This window comes from Glycine max, chromosome 12 (assembly GCF_000004515.6).
Source record: "Glycine max cultivar Williams 82 chromosome 12, Glycine_max_v4.0, whole genome shotgun sequence".
In the NCBI taxonomy this organism is placed as follows: Eukaryota; Viridiplantae; Streptophyta; class Magnoliopsida; order Fabales; family Fabaceae; genus Glycine; species Glycine max.
Window position 1 is genome coordinate 11745992 of NC_038248.2, and position 11561 is coordinate 11757552.

General features: G+C 34.8%; 1 pseudogene; it reads left to right on the forward strand.

The window, feature by feature from the left end:
• The first annotated feature begins 4584 nt into the window (after positions 1-4584).
• On the forward strand, positions 4585-10966 carry LOC100785297 (reticulon-like protein B17; annotated as a pseudogene).
• The last annotated feature ends 595 nt before the right edge of the window (positions 10967-11561 follow it).

The following is an 11561-nucleotide window of genomic DNA, read 5'->3' on the forward strand; positions in this document are numbered from 1 at the left end:
CTGTAACAAAGTAATGTAACCAGCAAGCTGTCGGCCAGTGCTCTTAGAAGCATCATTTAACTGATCATACATATGGACTAAGGCGGCAGCTCCCCATGCATAGCTCCCACTCTAAGCCAAGTCTCGAAATGCATCTAAATAAACTACATGAACATGTGTTGCACTCTTATTAGCGAAAAGAGTGCAACCAACCAAATGTAGTAGATATGCACAAGCTGCAACAATCCAATGTCAGGCCTCACATCTCCTCTTATAAATATCCCATAGACACGATAGGTGTACGTATGCCCCATGACATTGTGTAGTCTCAGCTCTGGCCTTTTCATTCGAGACCTCTTCCAACTCCATCAACATAATGACCGCCTCATCCACATGCAGAGGCTCGAAGCTGTGGAAGGCGCTTATGATCGGAAGATGAAGCAATGAGGCCACATCATCCAGTGTGATGGCCAACTCTTCTACTGGAAGATGGAAGCTGCTAGTCTCCTTGTGCCACCTCTCAACAAAAGCGGATATAACTCCTAGATCGCCAGTGTCTACTAAACACGCAATCAAAGGAGTTAATCCTATGGCAGTGACTAGCCCTTCAATCTTAGGAGCTGGCCTCCCAAATTTTTCAACTTTCTTTCCGTGGGAGGCTAACTTCAATTCAGGACGTTCCTGAATTGAAGTACAAATTATTCCAAATAACATTAAATAAAAAATTAATTATCACAAAGAATTCAACAATAAAAAATAATTAACAAATAACTTTACTTAAAAACTAAAAATACCTCTCCATTCCATATGCTATGTGCAACATGGTCAGCAAACGAAGTCAGCACTGATGGATCATGTGGCCCACCTAGGAATCCCTCAACATCATCACCAAGTAATCCCTCAGTACCATCATCAGCTAATCCCTCAGCAATATCACTAGCTTCTGCACCAGGTGCAAGTATGTCCTCAGTCATCTCAAGAACATCCTCAGCAATACAGGCAGCTTCCTATTGCCTACATGCGGATGGAGTTGGCCTACGCTGCTGGGGAACATTATCTGCATGATGATGATCCTGTCTACCTAGGGCTCTGCCTATAACCCTACCTAATGCTCGACCTAAACCTCTGGTTTTAATCATGATCTGCAAATCATGACGAACATGTATTTTTTTTTGTCAAATTCACTATTCAAATAATTATAAACCTACATAACCCTAAGTCCTCAGCCCCTAGATTATAAACCCTAATCCCACTACCCTAAACACTAACGCCTACGCCCTAAGCCATGCACAAAAACCTATGCTAAACCATCACCAATAAACTAAACCCTAGACACTAAACCCTAAGTACTACATATCTATAATTTCTAAAGCTACCAATAACATACAACCATATATATTAAACCCTAACATCTAAACTATGCCCTAACCTAAACCCTACAAACTAAACTAAACCCTAGCCTCAACCATAACCACTACATATCTACCATTTCTAAAACTCTCAATAACATACCACCATATATATTAAACCCTAACAAGTAAACTAAACCATAAGCTCAACCCTAACCACTAAAATAAACCCTAACAACTAAACTAAACCCAAAGCTCAACCCTAGGCACTAGAATAAACCCTAACCACTAACCCTAACCCATACATCTCTACCATTTCTAAAACTCTCAATAACATACCACCATATATATTAAACCCTAACAAATAAACTAAGCCATAAGCTCAACCCTAACCACTAAAATAAAACCTATGAACTAAACTAAACCCAAAGCTCAACCCTAGGCACTAGAATAAACCCTAACCACTAGCCTTAACCCATACATATCTACCATTTCTAAAACTACCAATAAGATACCACAATATATATTAAACCCTAAGCCTCAGACAAAACCCTAATGTCACCCCTAAGCCCTAAACTAAACCCTAACCACCAACCCTAACTACATACCACCATAAACATTAAACCCTAACAACTAAACTAAACCATATGCTCAACCCTAATAACTAAGATAAACCCTAACCTCTACCCCCTAAGCCCTACGCCCTAACCAAATACAGTCAGCCCTAAGCCTTTAGCTAAACCCTAGCCACTAACCCTAATCATTATTTTGATGCAAATATATTAAACATCAAAAACAAAAATGTTACCTAATATTTACTATTAAACTTTTAAAATTTATTTCATACCACCATGCAATCATACATATTTTTTTTTTTAAAAAAACAAAACACACCTATTTTTAATACAAAACAAACAAATACAACTAAATTTATAAATAAAATTAACAAAATTTATCAAAAAAAAATTTAAATCTTCATACGGATGAACTTCATCCGTATGACTCATACGAATGAACTTCATCCGTATGAATGTTACAAATTTAGTAACACATATGGATGAAGTACATCCGTATGTATGAACCCTAATCCTATTCGATAAATTCCTAAGTCCTTTAACCTATGTCATCTACCCTACAAAAATAATCAACTTAAAGGCCATTAACGGGTAAGAAACGAAAACTAACCTCGACGGCAGAGAAGAAGCAGAAAAATGCAGGTCGAAATGGCCATCGGAACGGAAGAAGAAGATGCACGAGGAGAGAGGACACCAACCAACACAAAGAAGAAGAAGAAGCGGAAGAAGCGAAAGAAGCGTACGTATTGTGCTGGGTGCACTTTTTTTTATTTAAATTAAAGCCAAGGACATTTTTGTCCATTCAGTTTAAATGCTAGGTGCACCAGCAATAGTGCTGGGTGCACCTAGCAAGTCCCATTGTAGAATACTAATACAGCTTTGGGCCTTGCATCCTTCGAGAGGACAGCGAACGAGCAGATTCTTGTTGTTTTGCATTTACTTGTAAATTGAACTTAGGAGGAATTTTTGTTGGACCTTGTGGCCTCAATAACTTACGAAGGGGTGAATTAATTTTCCACTAACAAACTTTTAACCCCCTTTTAAAAGAGATAGGCTCAGAATGCAGAAGAAGCCGCAATCAATTTAATAATGTTCTTTAAACATGCAAGACACAATTGATTGCAACAAAATAAGATAAGGGAAGAGAGAATGCAAACACAGTTTTATACTGGTTTGGCAAATTCCGTGCCTACGTCCAGTACTCAAGCAACCCACTTGAGATTTTCCACTCCCTTTGTAAAAGCCCTTTACAAAGTCTAAATCACACATGGACAACCCTTCCCTTGTGTTCAACATTCATTACAACTTAAGAGACCCTCGGTCCCTTAAACAATCTCTTTGAATGAGAAGAAAGAAGAATTCTCTCTTTAAGAGAAGGATATTACAATTGATGTCCATGGAGAAACTCTTAATGGATTTGCAGGTGTTTGTCCAAGAGTTTCTTTTGAGAGAGTATTTGACAATGAAATTCTCTTAGAATCTCTCTCATTTTCTTTTGAGAGGATAAGACATTTTGGACCAGCAAAACTCTCTCTTCAAAATTCGTGCCCAAGTCACCTATTTATAGGCCTTTGATGACCATTCACAAATCCAATCAAAAGATGTGACTGTTGGTAGATTTTCTGAAAACTCTCCACTGGTAATCGATTACACAGTTATAATTTGAAGGTTTATGACTTTTGAATTTGAATTTCCAAAGTTCCGTTGTTGGTAATCGATTACAAACATATGGTAATCGATTACATGTTCAAAATTCAAATTCAAAACCCTTTTCAACAACTCTTTTTCATTCTTCCCTTCTCGTAATCAATTACACTTCCTGGTAATCGATTACCAGAGCCTTGCATGACTTTGAAACCCTTTGTTTTGAGGCAAGACTTGATCTTTAGTGAATCTTGAAACAAGACTTTGTTTGTTGAAACATTCTTGAATTAATCTTGAAGCAAATGCTTATCCTTTGAAGCGGCTTTATTTGATTTTTCTTTAGCATCATCAAAATACATATATTCATACATTCACAATTTTAAATTTCTACTCAATCTAACAAAAGGTAATAAAAGGTAATAAAAGGAGGGAAATGTTTTGGTTCAATTTCTTATTCTAACAAATTAACAATTAAAATTTATTAATGTAAAAATATTCATTCTAAGGTGGATTAAAATTAACATAAGTAAGAAATAAGAATAAAAGAAAAAAACTCAAAATATTAACATAATAATGTGAGATCCCGTTATATTCATATAACAACAATCTATTTAGTACGAAAATCATGTTCATTTTTCATTATGCACAAAATTTTCTTAAAATACGTTTGATTAAAAAGAAAATTAATTACTTGTAATAAATATAAATATAGCAAGTGTTATAATGGAAAAGAAAGAAAGAAAAAGTAATAAACATAATAAATACACCGGCGAACTCTAATAAATACAATACATAAATGTTTATTATATTTCTTGAATCTCAATCAATGTCTATCAACGAAAGTTGCAATAAACAAGCTTAAAGTCATCATGCATGGCAAGAAACAATCAATTTGCTAACATGTAGAAAAGGCACACATTTCCCTCCATTGAATATCATAACTTGGTGACGTCACAGTCCACTAAGTGGCAAGTTCCAAAGTAACCATGGCACTAACATTTTGAACTTTTTTTCTAACATTAACCGTTGAAGCTGACGGTCCCACCCCACTACCACCGCACCGCTACATTTGAAAAAAAAAAAGTTACAACTACAAACGGCGTCGTCTTTCTCCAACGGCTCCTAACACAAGCTTTCACTTACTCCTTCATTCAATAAACTACACTCAATCACACTCAACCCAAATTTCGATTCATTCACTCACTCATAAATTCACATTCACATTCAAATTCAAATTCACATTCAGATTCATGGATTGTTTTTCTTCCCCATACCACCACTACCGCCACTACCACCACTGCTCTCGAACAAAGTCATCGTCGCGTTTGGCTCGAAAAACCGAGAACGGAACGGTGGAGCCAATTCAAATTTCCCTCGACACGCTTCCGGCGACGGCGAAGCCTTCGTCGCCGTCTCTCCTCCGATCTCCGACGAGCTCCCTTCCGATCAAGGAGCTTCTGCTTCTATCGCCTTCCTCGGCGCGGAGGTCAAGTGCGCTTCGATGAGGAGGTGCCGGAGGCCGCCGGAGTGCGGCGAAGGTGGAGAAGGGAGGAAAAGGAGGGAGTGGCGGTGGAGGAGGTTGTGAAACAGAGGAAGAGGAGGCACAGTGGGAGACACAGGAAGGAGAGACTCAGCTTGGTGCCTTTTCAACCACCTTCAACTTCTTCTCCAAGTATGCATGAATTCCAAAATGCGATCTTCTTAATTAGGTTATACAGTTTCAGTGATCTTAAATGTTGGTTAATTAGGGGATGTGAATTTATGACGTGATGCTTATATAAATTCTTTCTAGCTTTTTTTTAAAGTTTATTCTGTGAATTTAATTAGAATGAATTCACAACCTAAAGATTTTTTTCACAATCTTATCCAATTACAAATTGTCATTATTCAATTTAATTAGTGCTAAAGTTAAACTTAGGTTGATTTTCTATTGACTGGTATTGTAAAAATAATTGCACAATTGATGAAAAATTAAGCTCTTATTTTGAATATACCATATTTTTATATAGATATATAATAACAATAATAATTTATCTGAACGACACGTTATATTAATAGTCACGTTATATTAATAAGTAAGACGATATGGTAAACATAGCCAAATATTAAGGTTTTTTTTATTTTATGCAAAAGGGGTATTTTTTTTGGTCAGATGAGATTATTTTTGAATTATTTATGGAAAGGGGCTAGCTAGAAGTTATAACATGTTAAGACTTTAATAATTTTTTAAAGTACAATTATTTATGAGTGTAATATCTTTCATAATTTTTTTTATTTTTATAACTTTGAAGTCATAAAATTATTTTACACTGATTTAGAAGTCATAAAAAAAATTACATTAAGTCAAAAAAATTTATGATTTCAGTTAAAAAAATTAAATTACGACTTCTAAATTAGAAAGTCGTCCCTTTTAATAAATAATTCAAAAACAACCTCATTTGAAAAAAATGAAAAAAAAACCCTTTCACATAAAAAAGCCAAATATTAATGGATATCTGAATAAAAATGTGTTACAATGACTTTATATATAAATTAAAGTCTAATTTAAATAAGATTATGCAAATCCTTTTAAAATCTGTATTTTTTTAAATGATTTAAGTGAATTTCGAAGATAAATTTATGATATACAAGTTCTTACACGATTGCCCGTTAAGTATTGGGCGTCCTTTGTGATTGTTAGGATTAATTAATTTAACTGAATTCTGTGATTCTTTGAGACAGAGACGAGATTTTTGCGCTCTGAAGGTAATAATATGTCCGTAGCAGAATTTTGTGTAACTACATTAGGAGGTTTATTGCTCTTATTTGTAGCTCTGTTTATTTGATTTCATCTAATGTTATTTTGAAATATAGCATATAGATTGATGTGTTTACTTTGGTTTGATGTTTAGAAGCTGATGATCTAGATCGTGTTGGCGTGTTGATCACTGATTTAATAATGTGGAAAGATGTTTCAAAATCGACCCTTTGGTTTGTTTTCGGGTGTCTTTGTTTCTTGTCTTCTTGCTTCACTAAAGGGGTCAACTTTAGGTCTGCAGTTTCTTTCTTTGTGCTTCTTCTCCTTTTGTGTGTCTGTCTAGTAGTAGAGTCTGAGACTCCCGTGCTTGTCATTTCAGTATTTTCTCGGCCATATCTCGATTGGCAATTCTCTTGTTGGGTGTTTCGTTCTTCTCAAACTCAGTTTGTCAAAGGTAATATGTGTTTAGTTTGTCATGATGTTGTTTCTCTTCTAAGCTATACTAGTTTTGGATTTGGATGTACTAAACGAATTTGTATTTCTCAATGTGTTCAGAAACCAGGTTGAGAAAAGAAGTTTTGCCAAGCTGAAAGAAGATGACATTTTGCATCTTGCAAAATTGATTCTTCCTGCACTAAATTTTGCAATTTCAAAGACTAGAGAGCTGTTTTCAGGAGAACCGTGCATGACCCTGAAAGTAATTCCTTGAACCAAAACTTTGTTTCTTGATTGTGTGCTAAATTTCCATTTTAGTGGTAGTTTATACCATTAGATTGTATTTTAACTTTTTTGTTGCGGGTGGCTCCTTTCCTTCTACTAGGAGCGGAGTATGGTCATCTTATTACAATTTGGAGGCTTTGTGTCATTGGTGAGGACATCATGAAGTCTATTATGTTCACATTATCATGTTTTTTGTCATTATATTTTAGTTCTGACAATGCATATCTTACTAAATTGCTGATACCTATATGAGCAGGATTTTTTGTCAGCTTTAATGTACCAAAGCTTTATTCTTGTTACTCTGCTCAGATAAACCAGCGAGGTATAAGTCTACCTTCTTGTTAACAGTGGTAGGTCTATCCACATTTTGTATACTAAGATAAGGTTTTCTCATGCAGTTGAGTGCTTGAAATTGAGATTGTTGGACACATGGAGTGCTTGCAGACACATATTGCCTTTTGGAATCTATCTACCATAAAGACTCGAATCTTCACAGGTAAATCTCCAGTAAATCTGCCACTTGTTTAAGTAATTTTAACCTAGTTCTGACCACAATATACTTGTTCACTGCCTTTTGCAAAAGGATGCATGACTATTTACTATTTAGGCATCAACTCTCTCATAATTGTAATAGTAGTCTCATCTAATCTGTAATATAATAACAATATTTAGTTGAAGAGAGATTTTTGCTCCTCTTACATGTTATTTCCTTGGTGGAAAATGATCCTTAAAAGATTCATTTTGTGTCTTAAGGTCTAAACAACTTTATTGACTTATGGTGGCATGTGCATTTGGCAACTTTTTGTGACTGAGAGATGATTATTATGATGTAATTTTCTTTGCAGCATTTATATTGCTTGTAATACTCCGATATTTCCGACAAAATATAATGCAACATGTAGAAGATGGTGAAGCACAAGTAGTAGAGAAGGAACAATAGCAGGCATGGGTGGTGGTGGCAGAACCTGGGGAGGAAGAGGAACCGCAACAGGCACTAGTGGTTGCTGAACAACAGTGCCAATGCTAGAAACTTTGTTCATCCGGCCATTTCTTTACACTGAGCACGAATAAGTAAGTATCCTACACCCACAAATTGGGTCATTTCTTTGCAGTTAGTGTAAGAGTTTAAGGGATTTCCTAGAATATCAATTATAGGAGAGCAATAGGATCTTGAAATCTATGATTTTCACAAACAATAGATAAATAGATAATGCGTATCTTTCTCTATAGGAAGACTTGTATCTTTCTCCATAGGAAGACTTCTCTCTGGTGTACTTTGATTTCCTTGGAAGAGGAGATAAATAATATTTTACTTCCTTAGACCATTCTTTCTGTCTCTCTCTACATTCGTGATGATTATGGGTGAGAGAAAACACTTTTCTGTCAAGAAGGGGACCTTATTTCATGTTAGTGGGTATTAACCCCCTTTTATAACCACTACTCCCATCAAGTAGCAATTAACTCTAGAAACTTCTCCTATTAAACCCAATTACAATTTAGTCTTTAATTATTAATTATTTAGTCCCTACATAAGTCACATGCCTCTCACATGAGACATTAATTCTAACATTCTCCCACTTGGCTTATGTGACATTAATAAACATTATGGACTAAATAAATAAATAGATTAACTAACATAATGCGCATTAAAAATGACTAAATTGTTTTATACATTGGATACATCATAATTTCATGATTAAGAATAGGAACCAATTCAAGTCATGACGGTTGTACATCATCTAATCGACATAGTCCCTTCCATGTATTATAAATTAGTCTTCTCCTTAATATGACTATTAATTAGGAGTACATAATTGGTCCAACATAATGTCTTCATTCAAGACAAAACCTGTTAACATTACTCTAACACAAACATGCATGCAAACATAGAGAACATGTAATCAGAAACATATCATAATTGAGCTCAGAGTGTTACTAAAATGCATAAGATAAATTACACTTAATGATCATCAATAACAATAATGTCCGTACTTTCAACATGTTCTATAATGTCTTGGACGGTAATCCCTTATTCAAAGGGTCAACTATCATAAGGTTTGTGCTAACATGTTCTATTGACACTCTTTGTTTCTGAACTTTTTCACAACAAAGTACTTCAATTTCAAATTCTTAGCACCCTTAAAGTACTTGTCGTTCTTACAAAATATTATTGCAGAGTTATCACAATACATTCTCAGCGGCCTAGCAATACTGTCGACAATTCCAAGCTCTGAAATAAAGTTCCGCAGCCAATTAGCCTAATTGTAGTCTCAAAACATGCTACAAATTTAGTTTTCAGATGCAACAACAACTGATGCATACAAAATAACTTCCATTTGTTTTCGTTTCATATCATTTCTAGGACATTGTGCGAGACTAAGTTTGTCTCTTTTCTAAATTAGAATAGGTGATGTTAAACACCTTTCCATCTTGAATCTCTCTAGTACTTTATTGATATATGTTTTTTGAGGTAAGCCTAACAATCCTTGTGATCTATTACGAAATATTTCTATCCCTATCACACAGCTTACCTCACCCATATATTTCACTTCAAAGTTTCTAGAGAGAAATTTCTTAGTCTCTTGGAGAAGACCAAGATCGTTAGTTGCAAGCAAGATATCATCAATATATAAAATTAGAAAATAACCTTACTCCCACTAACCTTCTGATACATACACCGATCAACAGTATTTTCCTTAAATATAAAGGAAACAATGATATCATTAAACCTCAAATACCATTGGCGGGGTGGCTTGCTTTAAGACTGTATATTGATTTCTTTAGTTTGCACATCATGTGTTCCTTTCCCTCAACTGAAAACCCCATTGGTTGGTTCATATAAACATTCTTCTCTAAATCTTCATTAAGAAAGACAGTTTTCACATCCATCTAATGTAGCCCTAAGTTATAATGGGCTACAAATGCCATGATAATCCTGAAAGAATTCTTTCGTGAGATCGGTGAAAACGTCTCTTTATAATCAATGCCATCTTTCTGAGTAAATCCCTTAACAAGTCTAGTCTTGTAACATTCAAGGTTGTCATGAGAGTCATATTTACCAACTCTCTTACAATCCTTTGCTAATTGTACAAGGTCCCAAACATCATTATGTTCCATGGAATTTATCTCTTCTTTCATGACATTTAACAACTTCTCAAAATTATCACAACTTACAACTTGTGAAAACGAAACTGGATCATTATCATTAATGCTTAAGTCTATTTCTGTTTCATATAGGTATACCACATAATCATTCGAAATAGTTGGTCTCTTTTCTCTTTGAGACCTCCTTAATGCTGCTTCCTGCGGTTCTTCCATAATAGGTTCATTATGTATCATGGGCTCATTATTGTGTTGTGTTTCTTCATTATTGTTTGTAGCAATAGCTAAAGGAGCAATCACCTTACTGCTAGAGACACAAGCTAAAGGAACTTGCACTCTAACTTCTTTAATTTCCACTTCTCGTGGAAGTACTCCCACTGATTTCACCATTTTCAATGAACCTTGCATTTTCAGTTTCGATAATTCTCATACTATGATTAGGACAATAAAACATATATTCCTTTGACTTTTCTGGATAACCAATGAAATATCCACTTATTGTTCTTGCATGCAATTTTCTTTCTTGTAGATTATAAATCCTTATTTCTACTTGGCAACCCCAAACATGCAGGTGTCATATACTAGGTGTCCTATTTGTTCACAGTTCAAAAGGTGTTTTTGGATCTGCCTTACTAGGAATCCTATTCAACAAATACATGGCAATTTTCAAAGCATACATCTACAAAGATACGGGTAAAGTTGAATTGATTAACATACTCCTAATCATATCCATTAAAGTTCTATTACGCCTTTCTGATACACCATTTTGTTGTGGTGTACCAAGTACTATGTATTGCGCACAAATGCCATGTTTTTGAAGAAGCTTAGCAAATGGACCTGGATGTTGCCCAGTTTCATCATATCTTCCATAATACTCACCACCTTTATCAGATCTAATAATTTTCACCTATCTGTCTAATTGTCTTTCTACTTCATTCAAGCATATTTCTAAGGCATCTACTGCCTGAGATTTCTTATGCAGCAAGTAGACATAACTGTAACGTGAATAGACATCAATAAAGGTGATAAAGTATATTTCCTTTCCAAAAGAACTAACATCAAAAGGTCAACAAATATCAATATGCACAATTTCAAGAAGCTGAGTGCTTCTTGTAGCTCCTTTCTTTGTATATTGTGTTTGTTTTCTCTTAATACGATCCATACAAATATTTAGATCCGTAAAATCTAGATCAAGAATAATTTCATTCTTTATTAATCTTTTCATCCTTTCTCTAGAAATGTGACCTAAACGTTTATGCCACAAGAAAGCCAATCGTTCATTCACTAAGAACACCAATACCAATGAGATGATTATGCTTAAATAAACTGAAATATTCATTACCAAAATTAAAAGAGTATCCAGTAACATCAAGTTTAGATAATGAAACTAAATTCCTAGATAAACTAGGTACATAAAGAGTTTCCAGTACATCTAAATGATGTCCAGTGTCGAGT